Source organism: Dendrobates tinctorius, unplaced genomic scaffold (assembly GCF_039654945.1).
Source record: "Dendrobates tinctorius isolate UK_male_01 unplaced genomic scaffold, ASM3965494v1 ptg000240l, whole genome shotgun sequence".
In the NCBI taxonomy this organism is placed as follows: Eukaryota; Metazoa; Chordata; class Amphibia; order Anura; family Dendrobatidae; genus Dendrobates; species Dendrobates tinctorius.
In genome coordinates, this window is record NW_027361907.1 from 830,850 (window position 1) to 847,134 (window position 16,285).

At 39.6% G+C, this 16,285-nt stretch overlaps 1 protein-coding gene across 3 annotated transcripts in view; it reads left to right on the forward strand.

Moving 5' to 3' along the window:
• The window catches only part of MYO16 (myosin XVI), a 783,767-nt gene that overhangs the window by 84,034 nt on the left and 683,448 nt on the right, over window positions 1-16,285 (forward strand). The gene's annotated exons all lie outside the window — the stretch shown is intronic.

Below are 16,285 nucleotides of genomic sequence, written 5' to 3' on the forward strand. Positions count from 1 at the left end.
CATAAGATGTTAACCCATTTCTCCATACTCCCGGTTCTTGAACATTCATTGCTAGATATGATGTCCTCTAGGGTGCGTATTTATGCACCGGACTTCCAATTTATCTGTCTGTTACCTAACAGTGGGATTGATACATTCTAGAGTTTATTGGTATTTCCATATAAGGTAAACGTTTTGATCATAGTTTTGTTTTCAGCAATTGAAAATTCATTATATAAATGATATAAGCAATAAGTCAGGACTAATTTGTGATCTTAAGTAAAAACTTGCGCCTACAGTAACTAGAATAACTGCATGATGTAATGAGAGACGACCCTTAAAGGGAATCTCTCATCAGGTTTTTACTACCTAATCTGAGACCAGCAATGTGTCATTTACTTTTCTGGGTGCAGGAATAAGGGAATAATATTTTCACAGTCAGTAATTGGCAGCTCTTTGGGTGCAGCACATGTCCGCTCTGTCCAAAGCGCTGCCAGATTTTGAATGCCGGTGACTCAGCATGTGTTCAAACTAGAGTTCTAGTCCTCTTTTACACCTTTAGAGAAAACCTTTCACCAAATTTTTCATGTGAACTGGATACACTATCTGTAATTGCAAATCTAACTAAAGCTTTTTTTGTTTGCTTGTTTTCTTTAATTTTGCTTTTCCGTTGCAGAGATATTAGCAATACTAGCAAAAGGCAGAGATGCTTACCTGCCCAGGCCTCCAAACAAATGCACTATCAGGATGCAGTGGACCCATGTAGTTAAGATGGCGGCAACACAGGTGCAGAAATACCGATGAGGCAACCACTCACAACCTACCAATCCCAAACTCAATCTTGTTTGAAGGCCTGGACAGGTTAGCACCACCCTACACCACCACCCTACACCATTACTGACCCACTGCCAAACCGATCATGCTGAAGGATGCTGTAGGCAGCAGATCACTCTCCATGGCTTCTCAAGTCTCTGTCATGTCAGTCACATGTGCTCAGTGTGAACCTGCTTTCATCTGTGAAGAGCACAGGGTGCCAGTGGCGAATTTGCCAATCCTGATGCCAAGCATCCTGCATAGCGTTGGGCTGTGAGCACAACCCACATCTGTGGACGTCAGGCCCTCAGACCATCCTCATGGAGTCGGTTTCTATCCGTTTGTGCAAACACATGCACGTTTGAGGCCTGCTGGAGGTCATTTTGCAGGTCTCTGGCAGTGCTCCTCCTGTTCCTCCTTGCACAAAGGTGGAGGTAGCGATCCTGCTGCTGGGTTGTTGCCCTCCTACGGCCCCCTCTATGTCTCCTGGTGTACTGGCCTGTCTGCTGGTAGCACCTCCAGCCTCTGGACACTACACTGACAGACACAGCAAACCTTCTTGCCACAGCTCACATTGATGTGCCATCCTTGATGAGCTGCACTACCTGAGCCACTTGTGTGGGTTGTAGAGTCCATCTCATGCTACCACGAGTATGAAAGCACAACCAACATTCAAAAGTGACCAAAACAACAGCCAGAAAGCATTGGTACTGAGATATGGTCTGTGGTCCTCTCCTGCAGAACCACTCCTTTATTGAGGGTGTCTTGGTAATTGCCAATAATTTCCATCTGTCTATTCCATTTGCACAACAGCATGTGAAATTGATTGTCAATAAGTGTTGCTTCCTTGGTGGACAGTTTGATTTCACAGAAGTTTGATTTACTTGGAGTTATATTATTTTGTTTAAGTGTTCCCTTTATTTTTTTGAGCAGTGTATTTTATCCCCAAAAGTGTCTTAAAAAAATGAGTGCTAGTAAAAATTGAATTTTTTTGCCACATTAGGCTTATTTGTTTCACTGTTGCCTGTGTGGCATAAGTCCAGCCTATCAGCGTGAGGAGACTTATATGCTCTACATGCTCCTATGGGAAAATTAAATATAGATCACTCTTTATTCCATCATTTGTGAGACAATGTGAGATAAAAACATTTTTTTTGTGGTGTTGCCTTAATGGGATAAATATCAAGCTAATTTTATAGTTTGGGTTATTACAGACATGATGATACCAAATACTGTAGGTATAGTTTATTATGTTCCATCACTTTAAAATTCAGTTATATCCTGTTAACCAAAAAAAATGTTTTTATATGTAATCATTTTGTAAGAGCAAATTTTTTTAATTTATTTTTTGTTTACAGCTGCGTAATGGCTTATTTTATACTTGGAAAAACTGTTGATTTTTTTTGTACCACTATTGCTTTAATGAAATGTTTTTATCGCTTTTTATTTCGTAAAACATCAATTCTTAGCATTTATCTTTTTGTTGCTTCTTAATAGTATTTACTGGATACAATAACTTGCTCATTTTATACTTTGGGTCACCGTAATATAAAAAAATGTATAGTTTATTTCTATTTAAAGGGTTATTCCAACAATCACACCATTTTTTCACTGAGCACAGTAAATTTGCATTTATTGTTACTATACTGTACAGACTAAGCCCAATACAATGTTTCTTTCTTGTACCATTTTTTCCAACTTCATATAGCTGAATGGACGGTCCTTTTTTTGCTGCTAAAAATAAATTTCCAAGCAGTACTTGCTTCTTCTCAGTGCTACAAATCCCTCAATCCCTCTTCTATGTAATTCTGAAGAGCCCAAAATCTCTGAGTTATCATAAGGCTGCACTCTCGTCTCCTGTACAGTATCTTGACTGGCTGATATTATCTTTTGCCATGGACAGCAGTATAGCTGCCTATGTGGTTTTACATAATTGTTAGCTGGTTTCACTTGGAGCTTAAATCTTATGTGCTCCTTCACAATGGATATTGTAATTACTAGGCATTGCAGAGTTCAGTTGTGTTTGTTGCCTGCTGCTGACAGATCAGTGATGAAAAAATGCAAATGCTACTCTGTTCATGCATACATCAGAGGATTATCTTTTGCCATAAGCATGAACTGAGTGTTTGCTGTTTCACATCACTGATCTGTTAGCAGCAGGCCGAGCAACAAACACAGGTCAACTCTGCATTGCCTAGTAATTACAAATTGTATGCGGAGAAGTGCAGGCTGGGGGGTTAATCTTTCCTATATGACAGTTGTTACCCTCCAATACAGGATATGCCAAGCTCCTTTTCCTTCCCCCAAGGCCACTACCTTTTGTTGTTTTCCACACTGGCTTTTGCAAGTTGATGGTGTGGCTCTATGACAACATCTCCTTTGGTCTCCTAAAGCCCACCAAGAAACACACCTGTAATTTTGGATTAAGACTTCCAGCCCTGGAACAAATGGTGGACACCGAGTTCTTGTTTGGCAGGAGATATACCACTATCCACCACCGATAGACACTCTGCCCAGGTCCATGGTCTAGGTCCTTATCACATACAGTGTCACATGGTTGTAACAGCCGCAAACCCATAAGCTTATCGATGTATCTTGTGGTTTACATGACGCATTAATGATTCCAGAGATTAAAGACACCTATAATATTGGATACGCACTTTGAGCCCTTCTTTGATCTACATTTAGACCATAGGATCTCACTAGGACCCTACATGATTATATTTCGGGGGTCAAAATCTCTATGAGTATCTCCCATGTGTTGTTCATACAGACAACTCAGAAGCAGTTGGTGTATTGAGGAAGGTTAGATGTATTGACCGAAACGTTTACCCGTGACTGCTAATAAAAATCATCTATTTTTCAAGTTGAGTGCCAAAGATTTATTTTACCATAGAGCTGGAGGTATAGCTGGCAGGAAATCAGCTGAGAGAAACCACTGCTGGTGTTCAATGAGGAACACTGGGAGTACAACAGGACGTTCCAATGGTACACAGAGGGTAATCAGAGTGTAGAAGGGCATCCTGTTTGGGGTGATAAGTGCAAAATGGGGCAGATTTAAAAATGAGTTATATTGTAACAAATGAATAAATACTGTACATGTGTCCATTAATATAAGACCACATTATGATTTTAGAAAAAAGTCTTGACTTTGTCACAATGAAATCAAATTTTTTTTAAAAAGATGTTTTTTTTGTTTATCTATACACTAACAGCTATAACATTTTTATTATTTCGGCATCCAGAGTATATGAGCGATTATATTTTCAGAACTATAAAAATTGTTGGAATAATTTTTTAACTCATGACTTTTTGATTGCTTTAAATGTATTTTTTCTTAGACAAAGTGACGAAAAAAATAACATTTCAATATGTATCGCAGCTAAAGAAGTGATTCAGGACTCATTTTAAAGCTAAGATTCTGTAGTCGCAACCCAGCCTGCCATATAACGAGTTACGCTACGGTCACACTATCAATATTTGGTCAGTATTTCATATCAGTATTTCGAAGCCAGTTGAGGAACAGAGAGAAAGCGTAATAGAAACACGTCACCACTTTTGCATTTTCCACCCACTCCTGGTTTTGGCTTGCAAGTACTGATGGGAAATACTGACTAAATACTGAACATGTGACCATAGCCTAAGTGAGAGTCACTCACCTACATCTCTCAATTTAACCCTTGATATCGTTGGTTGAGCCTCAACTACAGTAGAAATTCTGGTCTCATTTTGTAGCAGAGAATCTCAGTTTGGTAAGCTATTGGGATGTTAAAACAGTATTTCTGACAGAAAAACCCATGTGACATCATAAATCAGTTTGGATTTGGTCAGCTACTGTAATTTCACAACTATGTTTCTGTCATTTGAGCATCTATGACATAACAAGTGAGTTGTAGTAAAGTATGCTGCTGTATAATTGCAACATAAGTTGTTAATTTTATATGAATTGCCCAACAAAATCAAGCACAGTTGAAACCAGAAGTTTACATACACTATATAAAAAGACACACATGCATGTTTTTCTCAATATCTGACATGAAATCAGAATAAACCTTTCCCGTTTTAGGTCAATTAGAATTACCATAATTATTAATATTTGTCAAATGCCAGAATAATGAAAGAGAGAATGTTTTAAGGCATTTTTATTACTGTAAAGTCAAATGTTTACATACATTTCATTAGTATTTGATACCATTTGCCCTTAAACTGAATGACTTGGGTCAAACGTTTGGGATATCCTTCCACAAGCTTCTCTCAATAGTTGGTAGGAATTTGGGCCCATTCCTCCTGACAAAAATGGTGTAACTAATCCAAGTTTGTAGGTCGCCATGTTCGCACCTGCCTTTTCAGCTTTGCCCATAAATTTTCAATAATACTGAGATCAGGGCTTTGTGATGGTTATTACAAAACATTGACTTTGTTATCCTTAAACCACAATGTTACTATTTTTGCAATATGCTTTCTGTCATTGCCCATTTGGAAGACTCATTTCCACCCAAGCTTTAACTTCCTGGCTGATGTCTTGAGATGTTGCTTCAATATTGCCACATAATCTTCTTTTCTGATGATGCCATCTATTTTGTGACATGCACCAGTCCCTCCTGCAGCAAAACAACCCCACAACATGATGCTGTCACCCCCCGTGTTCCATAGTTGGCATGGTGTTCTTAGGCTTCCACGCTTCTCCCTTTATTCTCCAAACGTAATGATGGTCATTATGCCCAAAAAGTTCAATTTTAGCTTCATCAGACCACAAGACATGTCTCCAAAAATTAAGGTCTTTGTTCCTGTATGCATTTGCAAACAAAAATCTGACTTTTTAATGGTCATTTTGGAGTAATGGCTGCTTCCTGGCAGAGTGGCCTTTCAGCCCATGTTGATACAGTACTCGTTTCACTGTGGATATTGACATAGTCTTATCAGCTTCCTCCATCATCTTCATAAGGTCTTTTGCTTTTGTCCTTGGGTTGATGTGCACATGTCAGACCAAAGCACGTTCATCTCTGGACACAGAAATTGTCTCCTTCCTGAATGGTGTGATGGCTGGACATTCCCATCTTGTTTGCATTTGCGTATAATTGTTTGTACAGATGAATGAGGCACCTTGAGGTATCTTGAAATTATACCAAAGGATGAGCCAGAGTTCTGCAAGTCCACAATTCTCTTCCTGATATCTTGACTGATTTCTTGAGACTTTCCCATGATGCTACACAAAGAAGCAGTGTGCTTCAAGTGTGCATTAAAATACATCCACAGATGTGTCTCTTAAATAATTCAGATATTGGCAAATAACCTATCAGAAGCTTTCAAACACACAACATCATCATATGGACAGTCCAGAATTGTTTAAAGGCATAGTAATCTTAGTGTATGTAAACTTCTGACTATGCAGTAAGTAATAAAAATGCCTTAAAACATTCTTTCTTTCTTTATTCTGGCATTTGGCAAATATTAATAATTATGGTAATTCTAATTGAACTAAAACAGGAAAGGTTTATTCTGATTTCATGTCAGATATTTAGAAAAATATGCATATTTGTCTTTTTATATAGTATATGCAAACTTCTGGTTTCAACTGTATATATCACTATTGCTTCAAAACTTCTATATTTTGATACATTGATACACATTAAGAATTTTGCCTATCACCAATCTAAAGCTTCCTTTTTTTATTTAATAAAATAGCTGGTAGCCTCAGACTGGAGATTTTACTTAATAGAATCATAGAATCGTAGAGTTGGAAGGGACCTCCTGGGCCATCTGGTCCAACCCCCTGCTCAAAGCAGGATTCGCTAAATCATCCCAGTTAGATGTCTGTCCAGCCTCTGTTTGAAGACTTCCATTGAAGGCGAACTCACCACTTCTCGTGGCAGCCTGTTCCACTCATTGATCACTCTAACTGTCAAAAAGTTTTTTCTAATATCTAATCTGTGTCTCCTCCCATTCAGCTTCATCCCATTGCTTCTAGTCTTTCCTTGTGCAAATGAGAATAAAGTTGATCCTTCTACAATGTGACAGCCCTTTAGATATTTGTAGACAGCTATTAAGTCTCCTCTCAGTCTTCTCTTTTGCAAACTAAACATTCCCAAATCCTGCAACCTTTCCTCATAAGACAGGGTTTGCAGACCGGTCACCATTCTGGTCGCTCTTTTCTGAACTTGCTCCAGTTTGTTGATGTCTTTTTTAAAATGTGGTGCCCAAAATTGGACACAATATTCCAGATGAGGTCTGACCAAAGAGGAGTAGAGGGAAATAATTACTTCACGTGATCTAGACTGTATGCTTCTGTTAATACATCCTAGAATTGCATTTGCCTTTTTTGCTGCTGCATCACACTGTTGACTCATATTCAGTCTGTGATCTATTAGTATACCCAAGTCTTTTTCACATGTGCTGTCACTTAGCCCTATTCCTCCCATTCTATATATGCTTTTTTCATTTTTATTGCCCAGATGTAGTACTTTGCATTTCTCCCTGTTAAAAACCATTCTATTAGTTGCTGCCCACTTCTCCAGTTTATTTAAATCTTTTTGAATCCTCTCTCTCTCTTCTCTAGTATTAGCTATCCCTCCTAGCTTTGTGTCATCAGCAAATTTAATCAGTTTACCCTCAATTCCTTCATCTAAATCGTTGATAAAGATGTTGAACAATACAGGGCCCAGGACAGAGCCCTGTGGTACCCCACTTGAGACATTCTTCCAACTGGATGTGCAGCCATTTACGACCACTCTTTGGGTCCGATCACTAAGCCAGTTATGAATTCACCTAACAGTTGCCTTGTCCATTCCATACTTAGTCATTTTTTCAATAAGGATTGTATGAGAGACTTTGTCAAATGCTTTGCTGAAGTCAAGATATACTATATCTACAGCATTTCCTTGATCCACCCAATCAGTAATACCATCATAGAAGGAAATTAAATTAGTCTGACATGACTTATTAGTTACAAACCCATGCTGACTCTGTTTAATCACTTCTTTCTTATCCAGGTATTGACATACATGTTGTTTAATAATTTGTTCAAAGATCTTTCCTGGTATAGAAGTCAGACTCACCGGCCTATAGTTGCCTGGGTCCACCTTCTCCCCCTTTTTGAAGATAGGAACAACATTTGCTCTTCTCCAGTCTTCTGGCACTTCTCCTGTTCTCCAAGAATTTTCAAAGATTATGGAGAGGGGTTCAAAAATTTCTTCTGCTATCTCCTTCAGTACTCTGGGGTGTAATTCATCTGGACCTGGAGACTTGAATACATTTAGGTTAGCTAAGTGTTTCCTCACTATCTTTCTGTTTATAGATATCCTGGATTCTTCTATTCCCTTAATAGGACAGTGAATAACAGTTGATGTTACATTTCCTTTCTGAGAGAAAACAGATGCAAAATAGGAATTTAAAAGTTCAGCCTTCTCAACATCCTGTCTTACCATTTCATCATTTTCATCCTGTAAAAATCCTATAGCATCTTTGACTTTTCTTTTACTTTTGACATATCCCCAAAATCCTTTATTATTGCTTTTGACATCTCTTGCAAGCCTCAATTCATTTTCAGCTTTAGATAATCTGATTTGTGCCTTGCAGGTTCTGCAGACAGCATTATATTCTTCTTTAGATATGCCTCCTTCTTTCCATTTTATAAACATTTTTTGCTTCCTTTTTAGCATGTGCTTAAGTTCTGTGTTCATCCATCCTGGTTTCCTTAAATGCTTCCTATTCTTCCCTCTTTTCGGAATTGTTAACAACTGTGCTTTGAGAATTTCATTTTTCAAGATTTCCCATCCTTCCTGGACATTTTTGTCTTTAAGGATATCCAGCCATTGGATCCCTCCAATTCTCTTTCTGAATCCCTTAAAATCTGCCTTTCTGAAATCTAACCTTGACGTCTGAGTCTTCACAGGTCTTCCGCCTCTAGTTATCCAAAATTCTAAAATAGCATGGTCGCTACCTCCTAGGGTCCCAGCCACTTTTACCTCCTCAACCATTTCCTCCCTGTTTATAAGGATTAGATCCAAGGTAGCAGTTCCCCTTGTTTTCTCCTTTACCTTTTGGAAGATAAAGTTGTCAGCAAGAGAGGATAAGAATTTCCTTGACCTGTTAGTTTTGCCTGAGAGAGATTCCCAACAAATGTCTGGATAGTTGAAATCTCCCATGACAACTATGTCATATTTTTGGGAGAACTTGGCCATTTGATGCATAAAGAGTTCATCCATATCTTCAGCTTGCACAGGCGGCCTGTAGTAAATGCCTACAATGGTGTCCTTTCCATTGTTCTGTCCTTGTATTCTTACCCAAACAGTTTCCACAGAACTCCCAGTCTCTGAAGCTTCAATCTCTGTGCAGATATACGCATTTCTAACATACAATGCGACACCCCCTCCTCGTTTATCAAGTCTGTTTCTTGCAAATAAGTTGTATCCTTCTAGTCTTGTATTCCAATCATGTGTATTGTCCCACCAAGTTTCAGTGATTCCAATGACATCATATTTCTTTTCCTGTGTTAGTAGTTCCAATTCTCCTTGTTTGTTGCCCATGCTTTGTGCATTAGTATAGAAACATTTTAGTTTGTGATTGGTTTCTCTTTCTCCAATATTTTTTTTAATTAGATTCTTTCGTCTTTGTTCTTCCTTTCCACTTCTAATAGCAGAGTTCTCAGTAGCATTTGTCAGGTGTATGGCTTTTTCTGGTCTTTTGCTTCCCTTCCCATGTTGTTCTAGTTTAAAGCTCTCCTTACAAGTGTAGCAAGGCGACTTCCAAATACCTGCTTTCCAGTCTTCGTAAGGTGCACCCCATCTCTAGCAAGTAGTCCATCGTATAAGTAGTTCACTCCGTGATCCAGAAATCCAAATCGTTGCTGACGGCACCATCGACGTAGCCAGTTGTTCACCTGCAGAATCTTATTCCACCTCCTTGTTCCATGGCCATCCACTGGGAGGATGGAAGAGAAGACCACCTGCGCTCCCAGTTCTTTCACTTTCTTGCCTAAGTCTTCAAAGTCTCTGCAGATGGTTTCCAGGTCGTTTCTTGCGGTGTCATTTGTCCCCACATGTAGTAGCAGGAATGGGTAGTCATCTGTAGGTCTGAAGAGTCCTGATATCCTGTCAGACACATCTTTAATTTTTGCACCTGGAAGACAGCACATTTCTCTTGAAGTTATATCCGGTCTGCAGATAGCGGCCTCTGTTCCTCTCAACAGGGAATCCCCCATGACCACCACTCTCTGTTTCTTCTTCACAACATTTTTCTTTCTCCATCCAGGAGGACTCTGAAGGCGTACAAGGTTGCTGTTTGTTGGCAAAGTCTTATCCTGATGTATTTCTTCATTGTTTTCCTGCGTGAGAGCCTGGTACTGGTTTCTGAGCAGTATGGGTGCTGACTGCCTCCTGATCCTCCTGCTTCTCTGGGTCACATGTCTCCAATCCTCTGTTTCTTCAGGTGCACTTCGAATTTCTTCTCTTTCTGTTACATGAAGAGATAATTCTGCTCTGTCCAAGAACTCTTCACCTTCCTTAATGATCTTCAACGTAGCTAACCTCTCTTCGAGATTTTGCAACTTTTCCTCCAACAGGGTCACAAGCTTGCATTTGTGACATGTGAAGTTTGGCTTTTCCACTGGTAAATCTGTGAACATGTAGCAAGAAATGCAGCTCACCAAATGGCTCCTGGCCTCTTCCATCTTGAGATTTCTTAAAAAGATGAAAGATGAGCCAAAATTCGCGCGCCGACAGGCACGCGGTTTCTCCGATTTCCTCTTTTCAGCTGCAACGGCCAAAACCCAGTGATCGTTGAGCTCGCGGAGACTCTTCACTTATCCCAGAAGGCACTGGGAATATGCAAATGATCTCCTCAAGACTCTTCCCCTGGTTTCTCCGATTTCCTCTTTTCAGCTGCAACGGCCAAAACCCAGTGATTGTTGAGCTCGGGGAGACTCTTCACTTATCCCAGAAGGCACTGGGAATATGCAAATGATCTCCTCAAGACTCTTCCCCTGGTTGATTAAGTTGATTAGTGTCAAAACTGTTCCTGAATGTCCATAATTCCCCCTCTAAGAGTCCTACTTTCTAACAAAGTCAGGCCCAAACTTCCGAGTTATTTTATCCCAGCTTAAAGAGCGGCCCTTCTCGCATTAAAAGATTGAGATCTAGCGAGATCTCCCTCTTTCCACTAACCTAGTGCTGCCACATACTTTACTAAGCTGTTACATCATTACATCAGTTACCATACCATTCCATTACAGCTTAGTAAAGTAAGTAGCAGCACTGGGTTAGTAGAAAGAGCAAAAACTTGCTCTTTTCATTGTAGAGGCACCATAGAGGCTTGTGGGATCACACTCTGCATGCTAAGATCTCACAGGCTGGAAGTTCGAGCGAGACTATGGTAGAACATCATTGTCATTCAGGGGGCATTAAGGTCAATTTTGACATCATTTGGCACTATGTAGTCTTTAGTAAAATCACTAGACTGGGGTTGCCCACTTTTTTAAGATTGGTGAAAGGTGTTCTTAAATTGAATGTCCTGATCCAGCTCTGTTTTTACATTTAGAAGTTGGCCACTTTTTCTTGTTAATGTATCTTTCTGCAAAAAGTGACCAGTAGTTCCGTTCATACCAAAAAATGGCTGCTGAAATAGTAAAACACGTCACATAGGAAAACTACTTTTCTGTTGGTGGAGGCTGATGGTCTAGTCTGGTCACATACTTCTCCACTGGTAGTCTTCATATGGATAGTAGGGATAGTAGAGCTGTGCAGTCTCTGAAGAAACGTTTCTGCCATCTTGTCACTGCTCCTGTTTCTACCATCTTTGTCATCCTGTGAGCCAGAGGGGACAATAAATTACACTATATACTGCAATACTTTTGTATTGCAGTATAAAGTATTAGCGATCAGATGATCACAGGTTCAAGTACCCTAAAGGGATTACAAATTTTTAAAAAAGTTTTTCAATTTTTTAATGAATTTAAAAAAAAATAAAATTCTATCACCCCTTTCCCTCTAATAAAAATAAAGACATTTTAATGATTAAAAAAGAAACATACTTTGTGTTCCTGCATTTGTAAAAGTCTAGTCTGCAAAGCATTTATTTAATTAACCTATACAGTAAATGCCATAAGTAGTAAAAAAAATCAAAAGGTCAGAGTTGTGCTTGTTCGTTCACCACACCTCTCTAAAAAAATTAAGTATAAATGATCAAAACAATCTATACTCCAAATTGATATCAATAATAATGCCAGGTCAGGGTGCAAAAAGAAACAGCTCTGAAGGAAAAGTAAAAACGTTTCGGGTTTCTGAAAATGGCAACACAATCTCCAATGTTTTTTTTACAAACGTCTAATTTCTTTTTACCTCTTTAATAGAAAAAAAAGTTATGAGTCTTGGAAGAAGGGAAGGAAAAAATGCAAACATAAAAACAAAAATGGCTGTCGAGACAAGGACTTGGCAATCACTTTTTACATGAAAGGGTTTCACTGAAAATAAAAGCACGTGCTGTCAGACCGTCTGATGCACTAATTCGAGGTGTCTCTGAGGCAGTGGCATTTAAATGCTTAACAAAGTGGGATTTGACTATTAGTTTAGCCAACTGTCAACTTAGAGAAGGTACAAAATACTGGCTCCCCAGCATTCGATTGTTCTTGCATGTTTCAGGTGCGAGTACAATTGAAACCTTGACTGCCGCAAAATTCTTGTTAGGGCCACGTCTGCAGCAAGATCATGTCAGCTTATCGGCTTATCTGGTCAGTTCCTGCACAAGATCAGGTTAGTACCTGCGCTGCACAGGAGGAGATGAGTATAAGGCAGGTATGATAAGTGGCCATATGGACAGAGGGGAAATATGTCAAGAGGGGGAGAGTGAAGAGACATTATGGATGGGGGAATATGTGAAGGGACATTTTGGGAAGGTGGGAATGTGTCAAGAAACAGTATGAATAGAGGGGAGGAAAAGTTTTAAGAGGGGAAATGTGTGAGGAGACAGTATAGAGAGGGAAAGAGAGGAATATGTGAGAGGATAGTATTGGGAGGTAGGTAATGGGTAAAGAAATAGTATTTGCAGGGGGACGAAATGTGTGATGAAACTGTATGGGCAGATGGAGGGAGGAATATGTGTAGAGAAAGTATGGGCAGCAGGGAGAAATGTATGAAGAGTCAGCATGCACAGCAGTGGAAGATATGTGTGAAGAGACAGTATAGGTGGTGTTGTGTGAGGAGACAGTATGGGGAGGGGGTAAAATGTGAGGAGAAAGTATATGCAGGGGAGGAGGAACTCTGTGAAGATTAAGTATGGGCAGGGAGTAGGAACTGTGTACCGTGTAAGGAGACATTATGTACAGAGGGAATGTGGAAATGTGTGAAAAGACAAGATGAGCAGCTGGGGAGAATGTGTGAGTTGACAATATGGGCAGGGGGAGACAATGAAAAGGAGGAAGTGTGTGAATACAGTAGGGGGAATGTGGGGACAGTATTGGGGAGAAGTATGTGAGGAGACAGTATGGTGGAAAAAGTATACTGGAGCACAATATCGAAACTGGGTAGTGTGGGAGTAATATAGAGAGGGGACAGCATGAAGAGGTGTGAAGGCACAGTATGGAAGGGACAGTATGCAGAGGAGGGATTGTGAGGAGGGGACAAAGTATAGAGACTAGTGATGTATTTTTGTACTGATGGCGGTACTGCCAATGTCTCCCTGTACTATTGGTAATTCTGGTGATGTATTCCTGTACTAATGGTGGTTCTGGTGATGTATTGCTGTACTGATGGTGGTTGTGATGTTGTATTTCGGTTCTGTTGGTTGTTCTGGTGACTTATTCTTATACTGATGATGGTTCTAGTTATGTATTTCTGTACTGATGGGGGTTATGGCAATGTATTTGTGTACTGTTCTCAGTTCTGGTCATTTATTTCTGTACTGTTTTTGGTTCTAGTGCTTTATTTCTGTATTAGCAAAGGTTCTGGTACTGTATTTTTGAACTGCTAGTAGTTCTGGTGATGTAGTTCTGTACTGATTGTGGTTTTGATCCTGAACACATGCAACAATCCATAACTTGTCATAAAACATGATACACAGTTAAGTTAATAAAGTACTGTATAGTTAGACAAGTTAAAAGTTACTACATCTGTATTTATATTTGAAACATTAATTATAAAATTAGGCCTTTTGCAAGCCAAATCCTAAAAGCCTGAAATATACTGACTTCCAGGGTTCAGTTTACTGGTTCCAGCATTCATCACAGGACCATTCTCTTTCTGTTCCTGCTTCTCTCAATTAAGCAGGGGCTATAGTCTTTCATTGAACAAGCACTCTAATTTTGCTCCAAAGCTCCAGTTGATGTGCTACAAGTAAGCAGGTCTCCTATACGAATGAAACATCCTACTAGGCTCAGTTTTCATAGCACAAAATTCCCAATACATAATTTGGACAGTTAGATCTCATCACCAGTCCAAAAAGAGAAGGAAGCACCAGCTCAAAGACAATCAATGCCACAGGAGAAAAAGAGAGCCAATACTGTCTTAAAATAAGAATCAAATTTTATTTTTAAATAATTAATAGTCATAATATGTATTTAAATATCAGTACACAAAATACCAGTGACAATGCAGAAAAGGAGACTATCCCCAGGTGCCGCGTTGCCTCTTAAACAGATAAGAAACATATCGCATAGTAATAGTAAGCAGAGTAAGCCAGAACAATAAGTGTTAAATCAGAGAGAGTAACAGCAAAAGTAGCGCTGAACACACCGAGCGTTTAGTGGTATCAGGTAAATCAGCGGCTCACTATGAAAATAGAACAAGTTGTCGGGCTTACCGAGGAGAGGCAGCGGGCATTGGGTGGAGGGTGTGAGGCTATATATATATATATATATATATATATATAGGTGACTGCTATACAGAGACAATTGTGTCATACAGAAACATCATTAATGACAACAGCTGATACAAATGAATCAGTATTTCCACAGAAGCTTATAAACCGTCTGTGTCCTCCATGTTGGAAAATCCACAATCCCTTCTATTCAGATGGTTAATTTCAAAATTCCACTGGAGCTAGATGAATGGAACTGATGGAACCACAACAGAATCACTAGTAAGATAGAAACAAAAATAACATAAAAATCAAAACATTTTAAAAAATAAATTAAAAGCACACACATCCTAACTTAGCATTAGGGGGATTGAGGCCCTCCACCTTGGGATTAAAGGTGGTGATAATAAAAAACTTCTTGCCCAAATTGAAGCCAGGTGGATTGTGCTTCTCGATACAGTTACACCTAATGGTCTGAACAAGTCCCTAAGTTTTGCCCCATTCCTTTAAAACTCATTAACCTTTGCAGCGTCCTTTTTATTCCTCCTGCTATTCCCATCCACACCATTCTAGCCCTGATTTGGAGGATGTGTGTGTTTTTAATTTATTTTTTTAAATGTTTTGATTTTTATGTTATTTTTGTTTCTATCTTACTAGTGATTCTGTTGATGTTCCATCAGTTCCATTCATCTAGCTCCGATGGGATTTTGAAATTAACTATCTGAATAGAAGGGATTGTGGATTTTCCAACATGGAGGACACAGATGGTTTATAATCTTCTGTGGAAATACTGATTCATCTGTATCAGCTGTTGCCATTAATGACAATTGTCTTTGCATAGCAGTCACCCATATATGTATTGTTTTCCCTATAATGTATTGCTGCTACATATGTATTCTGTTTTGTACTTAATATGAGCTCCCTCACACTTTCCCTCCCCTCTTTCCCCTCCTTCCCCTCCTTCCCTACTCATTTCTTTATTTCATGGCGCTCTATTTAATGGCGGTGACGGTGCGCATGGCGGTGCTTCCGTCAGGGCCATGTCTGCATCGGGGCGTCTATACGTCACGTGTGCCGCACACAGGGTTAATCCCTGTGGTGGACGCCGTGCATGTGGCACCTTTGATGTACATGGGGTGTCCTTGGCGCACCGCACATGAGCCGCTTGGATCGCCGCTATTGGTCACATGCAACCATGTGACCTAGTTCACGGGGTTACTTGAAGGTCCTGTTTGGACTCTTGCTTTACTTCCCCTTGAGAAAGCAGCTCTGCGTGGCCGCGAAACGTGCGTCGGGGAGCCTCACACCCTCCACCCAGCGCCCGCTGCCTCTCCTCGGTAAGCCCGACAACTTGTTCTATTTTCATAGTGAGCCGCTGATTTACCTGATACCACTAAACGCTCGGTGTGTTCAGCGCTACTTTTGCTGTTACTCTCTCTGATTTAACACTTATTGTTCTGGCTTACTCTGCTTACTATTACTATGCGTTATGTTTCTTATCTGTTTAAGAGGCAACGCGGCACCAGGTTATAGTCTCCTTTTCTGCATTGTCACTGGTATTTTGTGTACTGATATTTAAATACATATTATGACTATTAATTATTTAAAAATAAAATTTGATTCTTATTTTAAGACACTATTGGCTCTCTTTTTCTCCTGTGGCATTGATAGGCTCAGTTTTCATAGGAGACTGTCCTAATTAGGATGG